Source organism: Labeo rohita, chromosome 5 (genome assembly GCF_022985175.1).
Source record: "Labeo rohita strain BAU-BD-2019 chromosome 5, IGBB_LRoh.1.0, whole genome shotgun sequence".
In the NCBI taxonomy this organism is placed as follows: domain Eukaryota; kingdom Metazoa; phylum Chordata; class Actinopteri; order Cypriniformes; family Cyprinidae; genus Labeo; species Labeo rohita.
In genome coordinates, this window is record NC_066873.1 from 14,875,163 (window position 1) to 14,897,371 (window position 22,209).

Below are 22,209 nucleotides of genomic sequence, written 5' to 3' on the forward strand. Positions count from 1 at the left end.
GAGGAATAAGCCAGAATTGACCTCAGAAGAAAAATGCAACGTGGAAATTATAATAACACCGCATTTTACTGTCAATAACTTTAACGGCGTGGTAACATTAACTCATTTGATTACTCGTTACTGAAAAAAAGTAATGCCGTTAGTACCAGCATTTATTTGTAACGCCATTATTCTCATCACTGGTTGTAACATGTAACATCATGATATCCACCAGGGTGAGATGCAACATTATGCAACAATAATTATGACAAAAAACTGATTTTGAAAGCTTTTTATTCAACACTGACTTTTCAGCATAATTGGTGTGTGTTTGTTACATTAGCATCATGATAATAAAACTGAATAATGTGCACGTGTGTGTGTTTAAGCATATTTGTTAATGTCAGACATTGCAATTGGCCATAATAAACCTAGGCATACCGAAATTCAAAGAAAACATAAACAAAAAATTGCTTGGAGTAAGTTATAACATGTTTCATTGATGTTACAACTAACCCTGAGTCTTGTAGCCATGAACTAGCTCGCCTTACAGCTAACAGCCAAAACATTAGCACTAACAACTTGCATGAGAAATATCTACACAGGCACACAATACACAATTTAACTTTTTTTTGAACCTCAAAATTAGATTTCTCCTCTAAAGTCTGCCACAGGGCTCTACTTCTTCACACGTACAATAAGGACTAAACTGAGAATGTATGAAGTGAATTAGGTGATTTGTAATTTGTTCCTTATTTGAGAAATTGGTAGTGTTAAAACTGACATCCAACCACGTGTTACAACCATCCCTGGTCTCCCCCCTATATATTTCTTAGGACAATACAGTTCTGAAGGGATGACGCATATTTATAGGCTGAACCTCAAAAACAGGTTCGCATTTTAGCATTTCAGGTTTCATCATCCTGAAGTCAATGGGTTTCTGAATGGGTTAAATGCCTGAAACAAGGTTTGCGGTTGAACACAAGCTCTGGATATTTTTTAATGTTTCATTCTGCTCTACAACATAAAATACATCAGTAATACCCCCTTGAGATTTTTTAAAGCTTCACTTGTCTTGAAAATGGCAGTTGTTAACAACTGGCTAAATGGGGCTACAGAGTTTTCCAGGGAAATTAAACGCCATTACGCCAAACAGAAAAACTCATGTATTCACTAAGTCGGCTTTTACAGTCTCCTTGTGCTTATAATTGTGCTCTTACAAAGTATTCCAACTCAAAATTTCAGGGAAGATGTCTTTAAATAAAGAAAGATGTCATCATACGACAGCGGTGCAGTCTGTTTATAGCCTACATTTAGCTTTTGGTTATTTTATTGAGTTGTTTTCACTTGTGAAGATGATCATGATGAACAAAACGTGTAAGAATCATCATCTTTTGCGGGTCACAAAGCTTATTTTCTGCAATAATCCAAACGTTAATGGAAAAACCTATTGGATTTCTGTCGAGGGAACCAAAGTAATGCTATCCACGGTTTGGACTTCAAATATACGTCATTACTGCAGCACTCTATTATGGTGGAAACATTAAAATGCTTTAAGTCTATACAGACAACGATTTTCAAAAATAAACCCACCTTTAGAAATGCTCACTGGTGTAAAAAGTGACAATATGTGACTATATGTAATGAAAAATATGTATTCTCAACCAGCCCTTCTGCTGCTGAACGTTGCACACACATTTATCCAGCATACAGTCCTTCTTCTAGGCTACTGGCAGTATCTAGGCCACAGGCTCCATCATATCTGTCCTTAGCTGACAGTGGCAGTTAAATTTGTGTTATGTGAAAGCCTCTCCCAGGCCTTTTTCATTCACCAGTTAACAGCACTCCTACCCCGGGGTGTGTGACGCATGTGTGCGCGCATGCGTGCGCATGAGTGATGGATGCATTTCTGCTCCCTTTCACTATCTGTTCATGTCCAGCGCTGTGATTTTGGGAATTGTGCCCTGTCACTTCACACAGCCACCAGGCTGTTTTGCTTCCAGAGGAAAAAATCTTCCTGAAGATAATATGACACATGCAAGATGGAAACAGTTTTCTTCTCATTTTGTCGACAGCGGTAATTGAATGTATGACTAAAGGGGGCTCCATCCCACATGTGCTCCTGATAAAAAGCTACTGTCGACATATATAAACACAAGTATTTGTAATGAGCTGTGATTTGGGAGAGCTGGTCTTTCCTCTAGGAGCACTATCACCTCTCCAACTTGTGAACAGACTGTATTTCCACATTCTGATTGTCTTGAGCATTTGATCCACAGGATCATCATCTAGAAGGTTTTAAATCTACCACTTTCTTTGTAAAGAGAGATCATCTACATTGTTCAACACAGTCTATTAATAAAGACAGTACATATAAAGACAGGGTATACTCTATTAATTAGTCTAACATACAGTAGAAAGATATTAGACTATATATAGCAAAAGGACACTATTTTAAAGTAAATATAAGGCAGTGTTATACCATTTGTAATTTTTCACTGTACATAGTATGGTAATGTACAGTTAACAAATTAACAAGTTTGTACGTTAGCATTGTAATTCTAAGCCCCTCTGAATGGAGCGTTTTCAGCGCTGACTAATCTAAGCACCACTGATTGGCCAATGCACTCCTAAGTTCAACAGAAATGATTTATTTGATTGGTTGTAAGGCTCACTGCTGTATAAAACAGTGTGTAAGAGCAGTCTGATGCAGTGTGAGCAAATCTAACTATAAATATAGCTGCAAAACAGCGATTACTGGGGTTCAAGTGCTTTAAGGCATTTAAGCACATATAAAAAAAGACATTATGTTGCAAGTCTGTGAAGAGACTGTGAGGTTTTGAGTTTTCCTTTAGGCTTTATAGGATTTGGGGTAAATTTGGACAGGCCTCTTTTCTAAATGACCCCTTTATAGCTTCCCAAAGGGTAAATTTAAATTATTTTTTAAATATTAGCCTAGAGAGTCCAGAGAATTGTACTGCAGTGTTTTTTCCCAGATTGAGCGAAAAACCTAGAACTAGTTCACAAAATAATGTTTGATAACAAAGTTTGGGAAGAGCATGATCAGATAATCAACTAATTTGGCACAGGTGCAACTCGTCTAGCTAATCATCCAAGCACAAGTCATATACATGCACACAGCCGACTTACCTCCGTCATTCGACTGTTTTTCGGCATCCCCCTCCACCCCAACTCCTCACTCTTAATCTATTCTCATCCTATACTTCTTCTCTGGGTTCGGGCCATATTCTGGGCTAGGAGCCCTCCCCCAGGACAGCACACCAAAATATGCTTACTGTTTACTTAACCAGATTAGATGTAAGGGTGAACTCGTGAAAGTAGTTTTTTTTTTTATATCTTCTCAATCATTTAACAAACAATTTGATTGAAGCAGTGGTTCTGGAGGCAAAGCTCTCTGGAATGAAGAGTTCTATCATATGATACAAATATTGAGCATATGTGCGAAAAAACGCACAACGTACAATCGTTTACGCCCTTGTTTACGGTCATGTTTTTTGAGATACGCAAATTTCCTTGTAGATACTTGTGGCACTTCGGACCAAGATGCTCGATTTTCATGTTTATAGGACAAATGGTTGTGCAGTTATAGCCATTTTAATGTTTTTCCCTCTTATAGCGCCACCAAGTGGGCATTTTTTCCCATGTGACCTCAGATTGAGCTCTTACATAAGCATTATGAGTTTGGAGGAGATATCTCATGCTGTTCAGAAGCTATAGGCATTTTACTAAAAGTGGCCCTGCCCCTTTTGAACGTTTTGGCGTCCCTTTGTGACAGTCGAAAGTTTAACTTTTTTTGATAATTATTGCTAATTACTCTCCAGAGAATCTTTCTGCATAGGTTTGGTTCTGATCAGGTGAAAAACCTGGGACTAGTTAGCAAAAGTAGGTTTTTCAAAAATGTGAAAAAATCCTCGGTTTAGAGGTTATGAGTGATTTCGTACTTTTGATCGCTGTATCGCCCCTGTCAGGCTGATTAGGGTAAGCCTTGGTCATGTTGTAGGCGGTGTGAGTACTACCATCCCTCCAAGTTTCAAGTCTCTACAACTTACGGTTTGGTCTGCACGATCAGTTTTAGGTGGAGATTGCTGATCAGTGACCATTCTAACAATTATAACACAGTTTCAGCGATACTGTCTTGAACCCCTAATTCCGCGAAATGACACTTTTCATTTATTTTCAGATTTCATTATAATCACGACAGCTGTAATATCTTGTTTAATTGTGCAGGAGCATTTTTTGCTCCTTTGTTTTGAACCAATGGGGATTTTTTGTTCATTTTGCTGGCATTTTAACCACAAGCCCTTGTTAATTTACAACCCTGCTGGATATTTAGCTGAAAACAATGGTTTGATTGAAAAATGTCTTGATTAATTTATTACAAACATGCAACTTTTCACTTCACAAGATGTCAACTGACAAACTGGATTTGTGTGGATTAACTGTGGATTATTGTGCTGTTTTTACCAGCTGTTTGGAATTTTCAGCAAATTTTTATTTTTGGGTGAAATATTCCTTTAACACCATGTCATTTAATGATATATATTGTTTGTAAATTACAAAATACTGTATTCTGGCTCCCGTGTGTCATCCTGTAATATCGTCTACAAGTAACTGACTATTTACAGACATAATTTAGAACATACATTTCTGCTAATGGATGTTCAGTTTACCTGCTAAGTAAACACAGCTTTGGGGACTGAAAAAAAAGAAACGCATGTCCTTATTTCCGCAAGTAGAAAAAGCCAATCAGATTAGAGCAGATCAATTAAGTACTTTCCAGTTTTGTGTGAAAATGCATCAGATGGTCAGTGAACCACTGTGGGCAGTCCGTGGGCATGTCTTCTCAGACACAAACTATCTATGAATAGGTCTTTCAGTAGGCAGAGAGAGAGAGAGAAAGTCAGATAGTTAGACTTCTTTTCTCTTGCTTGTTCAACCGTATCAAATTGTCTAACATGAGAGGAGGAGCACACGCTATCTTTAACCATATTCAACAATATCTGCCATTTCTCCGTTTTTCTATCCCTGCTCTTCCCAACTGCACAAGTAGACAGAAACTGATGCTTGCATATCCCTTTCAGACAAGCCTGCATACAGTCTGCATTATCTTGTTGGCTTTCTAGGGCTTAATGCGACAGAGTAGCTTTACTGAACTCTAGATCAACCTGATTATGTCACTTTTGTGAGATTATGTGTGATTAGTCACTAACAGTATCATCAGATGATGTTAAAGTAACAGTTCAAAACGAAAACATCATTTATGTTCTGAAGAAAGAAAATCATACTGGTTTATGAGGGTGAATAAGTAATGACAGAATTTTCATTTCTGGATAAACTATTCCTTTAAGCATGCACAAAATAAACAGAAGAAGAATGCAAGCTCCCTTTCATATAAGAGAAATCTGGCTAATTTATTTGATAGATGATACTACAGAGATTCAGAGTAATCATTTGTTCTGCAGAAGAGAGATGCAGCAGAGTGAGAGAAGTTACTGGTATGATCTGAAAATTGTTCGAATAAAAATCGATAAAACAAGGGCAGGGACCCATGTGGTTCAGCTGAGCATGAGTTCTGCGCTGTGTTTGGAGAGAGAGGCGAGAGACGAGAGAGACGTGGGTGGTCACATCGCTCTGTAATTACTCCCTCTGGAGCTACAGGTGAAGAGAGATGACCTTTCCACAAGCTAAAAGCACAGCGCGCACAAATCACCTGACAACTCGTGCAGGAGTCTGGGCTATCACGTGAAATATCCGACAATAAACAGATGACATCAACATACTCATCCTGTAGAACAATATGTGTGTTTTTGAGAAGAATGTTTGCACTATTCAATGCTCAACATCTCATCATAGAATATATATTCAAAAATATATAAGAAAATTCAATTCATACATGTTATTACTTGAATATACCTCTTCAGTAATAATCAGGCTTTTATTTTTTATATTAAAATTACATTTCATATTTATTAGGGATATAACATAAAAAATATCTGATGGATACAAGCACCAAGTTCTGTCATAAAACACTAGATGACGCAGGTTAATGGGTCGTTAACACAAACTTATGATATTCGCAGCATTAAACTACTTGGCACAAGCTGATTGGTTTATGTAGCATATGCAGCCAGTGAGCTTCTTGCTTTACATTTAAATAGCTGGTTTGTATTCAGTAGAGCAGTTCGCAGTGCCCTGAAACCCTCCACCTCCCCAGCTCCACCTGTATAGATCTGCTAAAGGTTTTAATATATGCTACTTGTGCAGCAGCAGTATGTTTTAAATCACAACACCTTATCAACATATAAATTAACAGTAGCAAATTCCTGTACTTGTGTTGCTTTGCAGCAACAACAGCAATAACCAATAGCAGCAGCAATCCAGCAGTGTAGCAGATCTATTTCGCCCAGAACAAATACATTAACATTGTCATTTTTAGTAAAGGAAAAAAAGGACAAAACTGCTTCATTGCTTATTAACATTCCAAAAATATTTGAAGTCATGTGGTGCGACCAATAAGGCCATATGGTCCAATGAACAAACAAACAGGAAATTATTTGAAAGAGGAACCCTGTAGATCCTTCTGACTGTTTGTCAGGGTCAATTAGTCTCTTAAAATAGCAGATCATTAAAACTTTTCATCACTAGGCAAGATTAGTTCAGGCTGTAAAATGCCAAGTGGTGTGAACCTTAAAAACTAAACAATGTTTACGAAACAATAAAATAATAATAGCCTTTTTTTTAAATTGATTTGTTTAATTAAGATGTGTATACTTAGTACTTACATGTATTCACGCCGTATAGAAAATACGTCATTACATTTTACTTGATAGTTAAGCCATTATAATGATATTTTTAGTGTTTATTAACACTTTCAATAGTTCGGTCTCAGTTCTTTTGGTGCAAAAGAAAAAACAAACCAACAAAGAAAATATACTGGTAACACTTTATTTAAAGCCTTCATCTAAAATGCATTATAAATGGTTATTACAGGGTATAAAACATTGTAATTATTCATAATGTGCATTGTAATACATTATATGTTGTCATAACTAACTGTAACCCAAATTTAAAATGCTTAGTGTAAGAATGAATTGATAAATTTTATAATGTATTAACTGTGGTTACATTCATAAGACAAAGTATTATAAGGTGCATTACAAGGCACAATTAATGCATTAAGACTACTTTTATAATGCATTATACATAAAGGCTTTAAAGGAACACTCCACTTTTTTTGAAAATAGGCTCATTTTTTCAACTGCCCTAGAGTTAAACAGTTGAGTTTTACCGTTTTCGAATCCATTCAGCCGATCTCCGGGTCTGGCGGTAGCACTTTTAGCATAGCTTAGCATAGATCATTGAATCCGATTAGACCATTAGCATCTCGCTCAAAAATGACCAAAGAGTTTCAATATTTTTCCTATTTAAAACTTGACTCTTCTGTAGTTACATCGTGTACTAAGACCCACGGAAAATGAAAAGTTGCTATTTTCTAGGCTAGGAACTATACTCTCATTTCGGCGTAATAATCAAGGAACTTTGCTGCCGTACCATGGGTACAGCAGGCGCAATGATATTACGCAGCACCTGAAAATAGGCTAACTTCCGTCATCATAACCAACGTGACCACCGGCTTGCACAGGGAGACTATTTTCAGGTTGCTGCGTAATGTCATTGTGCCTGCTGCACCCATGGTACGACAGCAAAGCTCCTTGATTATTACGCCGGAATGAGAGCATAGTTCCAAGCCATATCAGCCTAGAAAATCACAACTTTTCATTCTTGTAACTACAGAAGAGTCAAGTTTTAAATAGGAAAAATAACGAAACTTTTTTGAACGAGATGCTAACGGTCTAATCAGATTCAATAAACTATGCTAAGCTACACTAAAAGTGCTACCGCCAGACCCGGAGATTGGCTGGATGGATTTGAAAACGGTAAAACTGAACTGTTTAACTCTAGGGGAGTTGAAAAATGAGCCTATTTTCAAAAAAAGTGGAGTGTTCCTTTAAGTAAAGTGTTACCAATACATTCAATCCTGAGTCGTTCAGTGTTCACAGTGTCATTTTAACACCAAACCTAAAGATACAAAACAAAAGGCATAAAGATACCTGACTGGACTGCTTTTATAACGTATACTTTACGAACTTACGAAATAAACAATGCTGTGTGCTGGCTGGGCTAAATGCATTTGTTGTATGCAAAAACAAAACAAAAAAAAAAAAACAGGTATGCTTGATCATTCTATCCTGCTTCAAATCTTGTGACATCACTTCCTGTTTTTGGTTCGTTTAGATGTCTTTGGTCTGAGTTGCTTTCATATTTCAGTCAAACCGAACCAGAATTTGTTTGGAAGTGGACCAAAACCCACCCTTTCAGGGTTGCATGCGCTCACACTTATTCAAATGAAATGCACTAACAGATCAATCGTACCTTTTCTTTTTAACCTAACCGAATCAGTTTTAACACACCTTTAGAGTCATTCAATTTAAAGGTATAGTTCATCCAAAAATGAAAATTCTGTCATTGATTACTCACCCTCATGTCGTTCCAAAAAGACTTTTGTTCATCTTTGGAACACAATTTTTTTGATGAAATCTGAGAGCTCTCCATCCATACACAGACAGCAACGCAACTACCACTTTCAAAGCCCAGAAAGGTAGTAAGAACATCACTAAAATAGTCCATGAGACGTCAGTGGTTCAACTGTAACTGAAGCTATGAGAATACTTTTTGTGCTTAAAGAAAAAAAAAAATAACACTGAAGATAAACGAAGGTCTTAAAGGTTTAGGAACGACATGAGGGTGAGTAATTGATGACAGAATTTTCATTTTTGGGTGAACTATCCCTTCAAGCGTTTCTTGAAAATAATGGACATTTCTATTTCTAAGAACTCGGAATGCATTTTAAACTAGACGTTTAAAAGATTTTTCCTTTTCTTTTACTCTTACGTGTCATCGGCCCACCTATTACTGAAACATTAAATAGTCTTTCTGCAGGATTTTCTTTGAACGAAGCTCCAGAACATATCTGTTTTGTTTAGAAACGGCAGGGGTTATCGTCTCAAGGCTCTCGGCATTAAGCTGCCTTACATTACGCCGGGCTAATCTCTGCCAGAGGCTGGTTTAACCACCGTACATCCCCAAAATCTACTGAGCATGGGCTCTGAATCCCAGACAGAGCAGCTCTCATGTGGAGCGACCTTCAAGTGCTCATGAATTAACACAGCAGGCTTTATACACAAACCGATACACACACCCTAGCCGTTGCTTCACGCTCGACGCTGAGACAATGAAGTGTGGATCGTGAGAACTTGGAGAGGCCGTGCAGCATCACAACAAAGAAAAGCCCCATCTTTTGTGTAATTCATACAATCCAACACTGTTAATCTCAAGGCTTTTGTAGGTCTTGGACAAAACATATACAACAATGTATCTGTCAGCCGGCTAAACAGAGATCAGTTTGCCAAACATCAGAGTAATTCTCTCATGAGATGAGAATGACAACCAGAAAATGTGCCAAATGTACAATCAAAGTGAGCAGCAAATAGATCATTCACATCATAAATAGCGATCGTCAGTGTCTGCTCTCTCCCCATCAGCCATTAGCTGACAGAGACAGAGAGAGAGAAAGTGAAGCAGAAAGAGATTTTTTTTTTCCTAGAATAAACCAGGACACCTGTCCTCCCACAGGGCTTATAGCTTTATAATCTGCAATGTGAATGCTGCACTGCTAATAATGTAATAATATCACTGTCAGACGATTTATGATCACTCGCTCACCGCTATCTATCATTTGCATCCTTTTTTAATAAAGTACAACATGCTGATCAAAGCATAAGACATCAAATATTGAAATTCAAAAGCTAATTAAACAGTTGAGTCGAAACACTGCAATTAAGAAAAATAAATCAGCGTTAGATTTACATGAGAATGAAATTGGTAGATATTTTATGTCTACAAGTACTGCAAGAGTAGGACTAAACAGTTATAATGCATTAAATAAATATAATGTACTATATATGCATGGGGAAGGTCTATATTTCAGTAAATTACACAATGATTTTTCTCGCAGTGGTTTTCTATTTCGACTCCATGGATCTAATTTAAATCAGACACGTTCATTCAAAAAAAAATACACACTATATGTACAAAATATGGACATCATCATATTTTTGTAATACCTTTTGGGTTAACAAGTGAGCAACAATTAGTCACAGGCTGTAAAAATAATTGTATTAATTTATTCACGTTCATATTTCTACACATTACTTTTCCCATTTTTGTTTCATCAACTGTTTCATTTTATAATATTTGCTGAAATTATAAAGCCAAAGTCTTGATGAAGTGAGTTTATGATTAAAAAAAGAGAAATGTAGCCAATTTACAGACATTTGTTCTAGTTATAAACGTATATTAATTTCACTTTGTTTAATTTTTCAAACCTATAAATTTTTATTTTTGCATCTCAAGAAAATGTACTTTAATTTCAGGATGTTTTGTTATTTGTATTCGAAAACAAAAATACAGAGAAAGAAATTAATTTTTATCACTGTCAAAAGATTAATCGCGATTAATCACATACAAAATAAAAGTATGAGTTGCCGAATATATGTGTGTACTTATTATATAATATACACAAATTAATGTATATATTTATGTTAAATGACAAATATTTTATGCACAACATATTTTTATTTATATGTAATATAAATTATATAAAAAATATAATAAATACATACACTTGTAAATATTTCTTAAATATATACATGTGTTTGTATTTATATATACATAATAATTACACACAGCACACACACATATATTAGGCAAATCGCGATTAATCATTTGACAGCCCTACATTTTTTACAATGTGATTCAACATTTAAAGCCATGATTTTTATAAATTTAAGACTTTCTGCTCTGATTTAAGGCCATCATTTGTGGAAGGGTGAATAAACATATTTTAAGACCCACAGAAACTTACTTATTTAGTAAAAACCAGTATCAAGGCTCCCATTGTGACAACTTACCCCATAGAGTTTATCACATGTCCTGTTTGGGATCCCAAGATAAACTGATGTCCCCTGACTGCTAGAAACAAAATCCAAACGAAATCAACATCACAAAACCAGCTTTGCTGAAATTATAGGAGGTTGTGATATTAATGATTATTAATGAAGTCATTTAGAAAAGCCTATTATGCACGGTCAGTTAAAGTCTGTGTTGTCAGTTGTCCCTGTATTAACATTCTGTCAGCTTTGCTTTAGCATCACAGCTCAGAGGATTATGTCTATTAAAATGTATTCATACTAGAAACATGACCTAGTCATTCCTTCCTGCAGATTCCTAAAAATTAATTATAACTTCTAAAAATTTTGCCAGGCTTAAAGAACAAGTCTGGATTGTTAAATCAGCCTATAATTAAGCACAGACTCTTTCAATCTGGCTCTTTGTATTAATTTTGCTGCAGTGCCATATAGAACATTCATTATAATTCTATGCAAGTAAATTTGAATCTAATTATGGCCAAACCTCTTTTACAGCAGCCTCCATAAGTTAATGACTCCTTGATAAACAACAAAGGGAACAAACAAACCACTGCCAGATGGTGCAAAACAAGTGTAAAGAATGTTTTGCCTTGATAAAAGAAAGCTTTTATCTCTTGCAATTAAAGTAATCACAAGACGGAAAACTGAAAACTTCCATCTAGGTCATTAGCATACGACTGTCTAGAGTAAACAGACTAGTTATTCAGGTCTGAATCTTTCTTGCTCTTTGAACTTAGTTAAAGGGATAGTTCACCTGAAAATGAAAATTCTGTCATCATTTGCTCATCCTCATGTCGTTTCAAACCTTTATGACTTTCTTTCTTCTGTGAAACATAAAAGATGATATTTTTAACAACGTATTAACAAGCTTTCAAGTTCCAAAAAGGACAAAAGTAATGTGAAATTAAATAACTTAACAGGCATTGTAAGTAGGGATGCACAATATTATCACACCGATATCATACTCGGCCGATAATGGCTTTAAATGTAAATATCGGCTTCGACCCGATATGAAAAATGATGCCGATATGTCTTGCCAATAAGAGGAATACGTCAACTCAGTTCAGTTCAGGGTGTGCTAGCGATTAGTTCACATCAGCAGTGTGCCTGAATGATGATTAGATTCACTGTTTTGGATTGCTGCATTTAATCTGTGAATGCACATACAGAATGAAGCCTTCAGTGTGTGATGGGAACGTGACGTCAGCAATGCACGGCATTCTGGGACTTTTGGGGACTTATAGTGGAGGTAGATGTTAAAGGGGTCATCGGATGCAAAGTTCACTTTTACATGTTGTTTGAACATTAATGTGTGTTGGCAGTGTATGTACAAATCTACCCTATAATGATAAAAATCCATGCAGTGGTTTTTAATTAATCTCTAAAAATAATATCCCCTTTTTCAAATCGAGCCATTCTCAGATGCCTGTCGTTGTGGCGTCACACCCACAGAGGCCGCTCCCACAATAATTGATTGACATGAGCGTCTTACCTCAGACCTGCCTTAAATCAGCTGTAACAGTCCAGCCTCCACTGTTTTGAAGCCGGAGCACGGATGTAAGTTAGATAAGAATATCTACGATTGAGCAATTGAGGTGTTGTGTTGTTGGATGTAATAATGAACATAGTGATCGTCATTACTCCCAACATCTGAGCCACTGAAGATGCATTTGTTTGTGAAGGGAATGCGCCTCCCGATCTACATATATCCGTCTATGTTCGCGCAAATCATTCGTCATCCAGCTTCACTTACAGCAGAAGTGAGTAAGGTTTCTTTATGAATCTTCGCGATGGCCTTTCCTAATAATGTGCTAGTTAGCACATTTAGCAGCTAAATGCGGCTAAAGTAAACAGGCTCGTCACTCCACAGAGAGAAGAGAGGGGTGGGGCAAGCAGAGCTCATTAACATTTAAAGCAACCTCAACCAGAACAGGATGATTTTTGCAGAGCTGATTTTGGCAAGGTAAAAAGGAGTTTTTTACACTACCACTGAGAAATTTTAACCAAAGCTTGTTATAGACTTTTCATTAAGACCCTAAAGATTCATATCAACTTGTGGAAAATGGGCATCCGATGACCCCTTTAAATTTTATATTGTACATTTAAAAATACATTAGAATGGAGAACGCTTGCTGTGACATGAACTGCCAAATCTGCTGTCATGACAGTGGAGAACGGATCTAAAATGAAGCGCAATTTTATGCTTTTCAGCTTGAAACAACACAATGGCGAAAGCAGCTCAATGAAAATAAACAACTTCAAAATCTGGCTTTGTTGTTTGTATTTATTATTTATTACAGATTCATAATTTCCGATACACTTGAATCTGTAAGTGTTTACGCGAAGAATAACACGTATGGAAATGTGATTTAATTTGTGATATGGCTTGTTGCGATCACTGTCCTTGTTCATAAAGCAACTCATCTAATTTACTGTTAAGAAGCTCTTTGTAAGAAATCGTGTATTTGTTCAATTTAAGTTTAGTAAAACTTATTTGGTGTAGTGCTTTCACAATATAATGCATTTTATCCCTTAATGAAATTAGGCTGATATGATGATATGATCAAATACATCAGTGTTTCTCAATTCCAGACCTCACGTAACATCGCTCTGCCTATATTGCATGCATCTCTGCATATTTAATGTGATTCAGATAACCAGCTAGTTCAAAGAGAGCTCCATGACAGAACTGTGTTCTGATTGACATGGTCCCTACACAATGTTCATTGCTCCCTACTTCCTGAGCAGGGGAAATCAGTTGAAGTTTACTTTACTTAAGAATATTCATACACGGATTTGCACTAGGCCACTGCCTGCATCGTCTTCACACACAGACAAAACTTACTAGACCAGTGTGACATAATATAAATTCATGTCTTGCACACTTTAATGTTCAATGAATGGAACATATAAGCTGTCTTCGAACTGGAATAAGGAATATTTCAAGTTCGCAGGGCACTTACTTTTGAATAGAACAGACATCTGAGATACACACAAAATGTGCAGAGCGGTGGTTCACTTACATGGTCAACTGGCTGAGATCAATCCATAGTGTGTTTATTTTTTCTGGCAGATATATCAGTGCCACCTAGTTATTAAAAACTGCAAAAGAGAAATCAGTTCGGTCCTGTGTGTGGTACGATAGAAGGCGGTCGTATAATTTCTGCGAGAGGACGTTGGCGTTGCGCATGCAGCGGTGAGAAGTGATGAACGCAAACGCGCCATGGAGAGACCAAAACAAAACAACAGTCAAGAATTAGAAGTACAAAATAAGGATTTGTAAAGAAAAAATGTCGATTTCAATGTAAGCCAAGAGGAGACTGGTTTTCCTTTGGTAAAGTAAGGAAACTTTGCCTCTTTTGCTCCTGTAAACAAACAATGTTTTTTGCGAGAGTCACCGGCACATGCGCAACACATACATCCTACATCATCCGCCCGGAGCGGCTTCTGTGTACGACCAGTTGATGCAAGCTAGATTAAAGTGATTATTACGTTTTAATTTATTGGATATTTTTCTTACACAAGCACATCCATTCGCTGCAGGAGGCCAGAAGAAAGTCATATACACCTAGGATGCCTGGAGGGTGAGTAAATAATGGGCTAATTTTCATTTTTGGGTGAACAAAAAAAAAAAAAAAATCAGCAATGGTCAAAATGAGATGAAAAATACTGGCATATCGACATATTGGATATCTGCAAAAATCCAATATCTTGCATCACTAATTGTAAGTCTATATTTTAAGTGACAAGTTCACTTTGTATAGTGAAAAAATCTTTAAAAAAAATTTAAGAGGGACATATCATGAAAATCTGACTTTTAAAGCACTTTATTTGTTTTGTTTAAGTGCTATAATAGGGTCTCTGGTGCATTTACCAACCCAAAAAACGTGGTAAGCCTGTTAAGGTAAGCTTTTTTCTGCAAGCATGTAAAAAAACAAGCTGCTCAGATTTGGCTCCGCCTGTGATGTAGGAAGAGGATCTTATTATAATATTACCACCCCTTAATCTCCACATCTCCACAACACCACCATTTTGTTTTCGCAAGCGACAACGGTGTATGGTGTTCGAGCAAAGCATGCTAACTGTTCTGTCTTTGGCTGCACAGACGAGCACAGAAGACTATTTACAGTCCCAGGAGGAGACAAGACAGCAGTGGATTTATTGATTTATTTACTGTATATTACACTGCTGCCACAGCAATCTAATATAAACATGCGATTTCTTTCTCAGCTGTTTACCTTCACAGACATAACTGACTGTTTTTGTAACTTGTGTTTTTTTTTAACATAACATAAATTTGTGTGCCTTTGACAACTTAAGCATAATAAGACATGAAAGAGAACTTAGTTTAGTACTCACATGCCGTGTGACAGCTGCTTTCCTTGCCGTGACACTGTGTTCTTTGGATGTGTGCGCTCAGAAAACCCTATATCAGAAGTTTAAAGTAATATGGCTTTAAAATGTGTGATTTCAGCGCAACAGATGTGATAATCAAAACCAAACAGATGATCTTTTGTCAGAGTATCTGATGTACGAGCTGTAAAGGCACAGCCCTATTCTGGAAAAGGGGGCAGGGAACAGCAGCTAATTTGCATTTAAAGAGACATGCACAAATAAAAACAGTGTATTTCTGCTTCCTATCAAAATTAGTATTTTCAAAACAATATAATAAATGATCTGTGGAGTATTTTGAGCTGAAACTTCACAGACACATTCTGGGAATACCTGAGACTTATATTACATATTGTAAAAAGGTTCACAATAGGTCTCCTATAAGCTTTTATTTACTCACAGATGAAATACTTGGCAATATGCTCATACACAGACTACCTGATTTTGATTGTTTTTTATGTATTTATTGTGTTTATATGTCAAATTCCTGATATTCAAAAAATATATTTTTTTCTTATTTTGTTTTATTTCTGCTTTGTTTTAAACTTAGTTTTAGTAAAAATGCTCAAATACCAGGAAAAGAAATGGTAAAATCGATTATCAGGCTACGTCAAATATGGAAAAACAAACCTTAAACATCAAATAACATCAAACCTCATTGGTTCCTGCACGCTCAACATTACGTTTTTGGTCAAACGTCCTTTTAAATGTTAAAAAACTAAGATCTCCCATCATCTGCAAAGGGCAATTTCATCTTCCTTTATGTCAGTCTGTCCACTGCTCTGCATATTAAAGTATCAGCTAACCTACTTTTACACTGACATTTAAATCACGTCAAAGCACTTAATTAGTTGTAATTTTTCTGCACGCCTATAATTCACTCAGTCACTTTCAATGCTACCATGTAAATGAATAGACATCATTAAACTCCTGTCAGTAATGGTCTGAATATGGCTATTGATAATATTACTAGAGTAAAAGGTGTTTGAAAACATTCACTGTGTTTACATAATGACCTGACCTCTGGTAATGAAGGTGTGCATGTTGACATGGTTTGAATGAACAAAACTGTGGTCTACAGCTTCTTTGAAAGATGGAAATGAATGGATAAAATAACCCTTCCATGCTTTGGGATCTTCATCACAACCAAAGTCATCATTCTGTCCTTGTAGATATTCAGATTGCATTTGCTTAAAGCAATTCAGATGCTACTATGGAGTAGTGTTCCTCTGTATTGGCTCTGAGAATACTGATGAAAAAATCTTTGACTAAGTCAAAAAACAGAGCGTGAAAGCAGTTTAATCATTTCTCTGAATGCAGTGACAGAAATTTGCTGACTTGAAAGGCCACACAAGACAAATAATACATGAGGAAAACTGGCCCAAGGCCACATCGGACTCCCAGTATTGGTGAAGTGCAGCTGTTTCACTTTCAAGATTTCATATGAAGCCACCAAACAAAACTCAACACACGCTGCTTAAAAATTAATACAGTCGCAAACCCTGGAGCTGGCTACATCCCAGGAGATCCTCAGCTCTTTAAATATACAGTTTAAAAACAGGCAAGAGAATTTGCTTTATCTCACTAAACAACCTGACTGCACAAAATGTGCTATTCATTACTTGAATGAATATGTGAATGATTTAATAATATATTTTAAAGGGGACCTATTATGCAAAAATCACTTTTATAAGATGTTTGAACACAGTTGTGTGGCCACAGTGTGTGAAAACAACCATCCTATAATGGTAAAAATCCACCCACTTGTTTTTTTATAATCTCAATAAATCATGAACAGCCTCTCTGAACATGCGATTCTAGATTTCTCCCTATGTTGACATTATCGTGGGGAGAAACCCCGCCCACTTAGCATAGACACAGCCCTGAATGAGAAGCAGCAGTACACCGTTACTAATTTCTCACTGTAGCTGCTGGATATACAACGTCAGCGGCAAAAAGGCATTGCAAGTGTTGTGTTTTGGGATGCACCAACGGACACAAGAGTCTCCACAGACTCCCTCTCTCTGAGCCTCTGAGGACACTGTGGTTAAATTTAATTTTGGATGGAAATGTCCTGGAAAAAAATCAGTAAAGTCCCCTATATGTTTAGGGATCAATACCAGCGCTTTGTGCGTGAACGTCAGCTCCAAACAAAGCTTTCCGGAAAAGCGTCTTCACACTCGGTAAAGCTAATGTTGCTGAAGCGACCATTGTTTCTGTCTGTTTTCATTGATGCTGCCTTCACGTGTTACCTGTATGGAATTGGAATGGGAATGTGGTAGTTAAAAATTGCATATGAAAGCAATGTGAAGTCTACGGCTTGAATTTGTCAAGCTCATCATCACAAGTGGGACTTATAAAGTTTGATAGCACGCAAAGGCACTATGAGACCAGCAATGTCGTTATTTTTATCACGTCTGTGTAATTCATAAACGCGCATTAATTATGCACAGTACAATCTGATGATTGACTTTCAGACCGAGTATGTTTCTGACTTGTTCAGCGTGTGAGATTGTCTTGTTATGGTTTTGCAGGCTCTTGAAGCTCCGCCGTCTTCTAAAAAGCGGGCTGGGAGCACCAGCTCATTTGCATTTAAAGGGACAAACACAAAAATGGTGCGTCAGCTTTGTCGGGTATTTTGAGCTAAAACTTTACATAAACTTATTTCACATTTTGTAAAAAGGGGCAAAATAGGTCATCTTTAAAAAAAGACTATTAAGAGATATATATATCTAGTGTAGAAAAATACATCCCCATAAACTATCATTCAAAAGCTTGGGGTCAGATTGTAATGTCTTTGACAGAAAGTCTCTCATGCTCACCAAGCATTTCTTTAATTAAAAAAAAAAAAACAAACAGTTAAAACCATAATAATGTGAAATATCTTTTTTTACATTAATGTAAAAAATATTTTTTTTACATTATACATATCTTCACTGTCACCAATATGATGCAAATTACTGAATAAAAGTATTAATAAATAAATAAAAAATACCCCAGACTATTGAATGGTAGTGCACCATTTTTTCCCTTTTTCTTTATTTCAATTTTAATCTTTTTCACACAACAAATAGCTTGAATTTAACCTCGATGATTGCGTGTAAAAACACTGTCCTATATTCCCTTATAAATCTGTATAGAGGACGCTGACTAGAAAGAGCGTGATGTCCATACAGAGAGAGCAGTAATCAGAGTAAACCCATAATACTGCAGGTCAAAGAGCCCTTCTGGGAGGGACATTTCCCATTTCAGCTTCTCCACTCATTTGCCTAGAAAGACCTACAACTGGGACCCGGAGGCTTCACTTAGCTCACAAACAAGAGCTTATTTAAAAACATGGCCAGCAACAGCCAGAAAAATACTAGGAAAAAAAGTCAGCGAGTGTCTCTAGGGAAATTCAGTTTAGGATCACCTTTGATCTCTTCTCTCTCTGCTTGGTGACAAATATCCATGTGTGCTTGGATGGGTCTATGGCAAATAACCTCTAAAATGTCTGTCTTCTAAAAACAGTCACCATGAGCTTTAGTTACTAAGCATCTTACTGCACGACAGTATGCAGATATACACTGATGAGGCACATTGACAAGCAAACATGACTATGAAAAAGAAAACATGACATCTCCACTACATATCTACTTAGCCATTTGTAACAGTCCTGTCACAATTGCTTTATAGCTTGAAGTTAAGAAATTAGCCACACCCTTCCTTCGATTCTGGCTACAAAAAACATGCATGTTGCATTTCTGAATTTTAACAGTGCTGCTGAATCAATGTATGCAGCAGTCTGTTATTCCTCTAAAGTACTTCATCAAAACAGCATATATCCTTTCTTTCTATATATGTCACCTTGGACCACAAAAACAGTCATAAGGGTCAATAAGCTTTCCACTGTTTGAAACTCTGAAATCTGAGGGTGCAATAAAATAAATAATACTGAGAAAATTGCTGTTAAAGTTGTCCAAATGAAGTTCTTAGCAATGCATATTACGAATCAAAAAGTAAGTTTTAATATGTTTACAGTAGGAAATTTACAAAATATCGTCATGGAACATGATCTTTACTTAATATCCTAATGATTTTTGGCATAAAAGACAAATCTATAATTTTGACCCATACAATGTATTTTTGGCTAATTGCTACAAATATACACGTGCTGCCTAAGACTGGTTTAGTGGTCACACATGCTTTTATTTATTCTGAGACACTGTCTTTAGCTGAGATAAATGATAATTGCACTTTTTATCCATTTACCCATTTTCCAGATCAATTTATTGATTCTAATTTAGCTGTGCAATCAAGTGAAATTCTAATTCTGCTTACAGAGCAGTTTGCTGTGAATATGTATGTTTAAAAATCTAAATCTATACGCATATATGCAATAATCAATACCTATAACAATCTACAATCATGAGTAATGAATTTGTAATGTGCAAATCTGTAAAAAATACTGCAGCCTGCAGTATTTGATTGGATTCAGATTAGCAATAACAACTGCGGGGCCCTTGAAAAACGTCTTAACACTTGTAAAAAGAAAATAAGAAAATAGGGGTTTTCACAGCGATGCCATAAGAAACATTATGTTTTCCCCAAATAACCTTCCAGCAAACAGTTTTTAAAAGAACATGTTAGTAATCTAAAAACACACTTTCCACTATAAAAGACCTTTTGTGCAATGGTAAAGTTCTAGGGATGTTACAGTTTCTTTATGGAACCACCGATCCCAATAAAGATTTATTTTTAGGAGTGTATGTTCATTCTTTTAGGCCATAAGAGAACTGGTCCCCTGACTGAGCCTTGTTTCTCTCAATACTGTCACCTGATTGAGTTTTGGTTCCTTGCCTCTGTCGCCTTTGCCTTTCTAAGTTGGGGTTTAAAAGACAATTAATATTCATAAAATATTATCAGTCTGACTGTACTGACACTATCAGATGAGAAAAAAACCTTAACTGAACTAGGCTGTATAATGGGACTGCTGTCTTCTGCAGAGCCGTTTTTGAAGTTCTGTTATTGGACTAAATTTTAATTTTGCAACATTAACTTTGTTATTTCCAGGTTTATTATCATGAAGCTGCTTTGAAACAATTTGTATTGTATAAAGCGCTATATAAAATGTGATTTGACTACTCACATGGTGCATGGAAATACATTAGCAATTCTGGAAATACAGGAAGAATTCTGTTTTAAATACCTGGTAATGTGTGCCAGGTATCAAAAATATCAGAAGTACTGTGGTAGTAACATCATACTTTGATATATATATGACAGTATTTAAGTGTTCACTGAAATATTGACATGTCATGGTACTTGTCCATTACAAAACATTACAGTAAACATTAGAGTACCATTTTTGTTTTGATATGTGATAATAATACTCCAAGATGCTGTCAAGATGACCATGATCTGACAGCACCATAGTACCATGTCCACAAAAAAAATAAATTAAAAAAAATACATTTTTTTTTTTTTTTGCAAGTGTAAATACCCCAGTAGAGCAGTGCTCAGCGAATGTAACTGTCCAGAACACAATCTAACAGAAAATCATATATATATATATATATATATTTTTTTTACTTGTTTAAGGCACTAATGCTAATGCACAGATGTCAGATCCCCTCTCTGATGTTATTGCTGTTATTTGCTCAGTCATGGCTTGATACGTGAGAAGGCTTTAAGAGTCTTCTGAGAACACTCCCATATGCAGAGCTCTTCAAAACGAAGCATTAAACATACATTTGTCACTGAGCAACACTTAATGACTTTCTGCCCAATTCGCTATTATTTATTTGCAAAGGGCGGGTCGTTACTCTTACCTACTCCCTGGATCACTGTCGTCCTTAAAACCAGCGTACTGCGACATAAACCACGACATTTTTCCTTAAAGGTCTTAAAAGTAAATTAACCTGTCATAACAACGCATAAAACACCAGCATTTTAAAAGTTGAGTTGAAAATACTGTCTACCAATCAAAACATCAATGCAATGCGTAAACTGCGTGTTTTCGCAGCCCTACCTGCATAGACAGCAGCAGCAGCATCACTCGGAGGAAGTAAAGGTGTGATATTGCGGATGGATGTGGCTTGTAATGTAAGAATATGCGCAGCGAGGTCTAACGAAGGCTTTTCTTTATCAACCAACTGCAAGACCTGTTCTTGTCATTTCGCCTTCTTCTCAGTCAGTTTTCACGCGAGTGTTTTGCTCTCCCACCTGCACAGCATCCGACGCCGCGCAGTGAGTCTGCATCTAGGGCATGTATTTGGCAGGAAAGCAGGTTGGTAATGCCTACAGCGCAAGCGTATTCCGAGCACGCCATTCAACAGCAGAGCACTATTTTGCAAAACGCCGAACCTCTGTGGACCACAGAGATAGAAGGGAGTGCGTTTACAATCACGGCGATACAGAGAGAGAGACTACAGTGAGTCATCAGTTGTGGCACTTCGACATCCGTAACGGAGATTACGTGAAATCTGTGTCCAGCAGCTTTAAAGTGAGGCTGATTCATTTTCACACTCCTCCTACATAAACACACCCTTAATTAGTGGTGTGCCATTCGTAAACGGTGTTTTAAATGTCTTAAGTGAATTCACTAGCTATGTTTACATGTGCTAAAATACAGTAATCCGTTTATAGTCGGATTGATGGCTTAACCGGACTCAATAGGCTTCATGTAAACACCTCAAAATCGAACTCGATCTCAACGATGTGAACCTGACATATTCAGATCAACAGAAAAATCTGATTAATTCACAAAAAACAGACAAACAAACAACAT

At 36.5% G+C, this 22,209-nt stretch overlaps 1 protein-coding gene across 5 annotated transcripts in view; it reads right to left on the reverse strand.

The window, feature by feature from the left end:
* The window catches only part of apba1a (amyloid beta (A4) precursor protein-binding, family A, member 1a), an 82,562-nt gene that overhangs the window by 56,684 nt on the left and 3,669 nt on the right, over window positions 1-22,209 (reverse strand). Inside the window, exons 2-3 of one of the 5 annotated variants that reach the window (XM_051109315.1) lie at window positions 15,408-15,474; window positions 11,031-11,088 (exon numbers count right to left, since the gene is read on the reverse strand). The exons of 2 other annotated variants lie outside the window; for them this stretch is intronic. The gene's annotated coding sequence lies outside the window, so the exon portion shown is untranslated. Of the gene's footprint in view, window positions 1-11,030; window positions 11,244-15,407; window positions 15,475-21,450; window positions 21,847-22,209 lie in introns of those variants that run through there. 2 more of the 5 variants (XM_051109314.1, XM_051109316.1) reach the window with 2 other exon arrangements.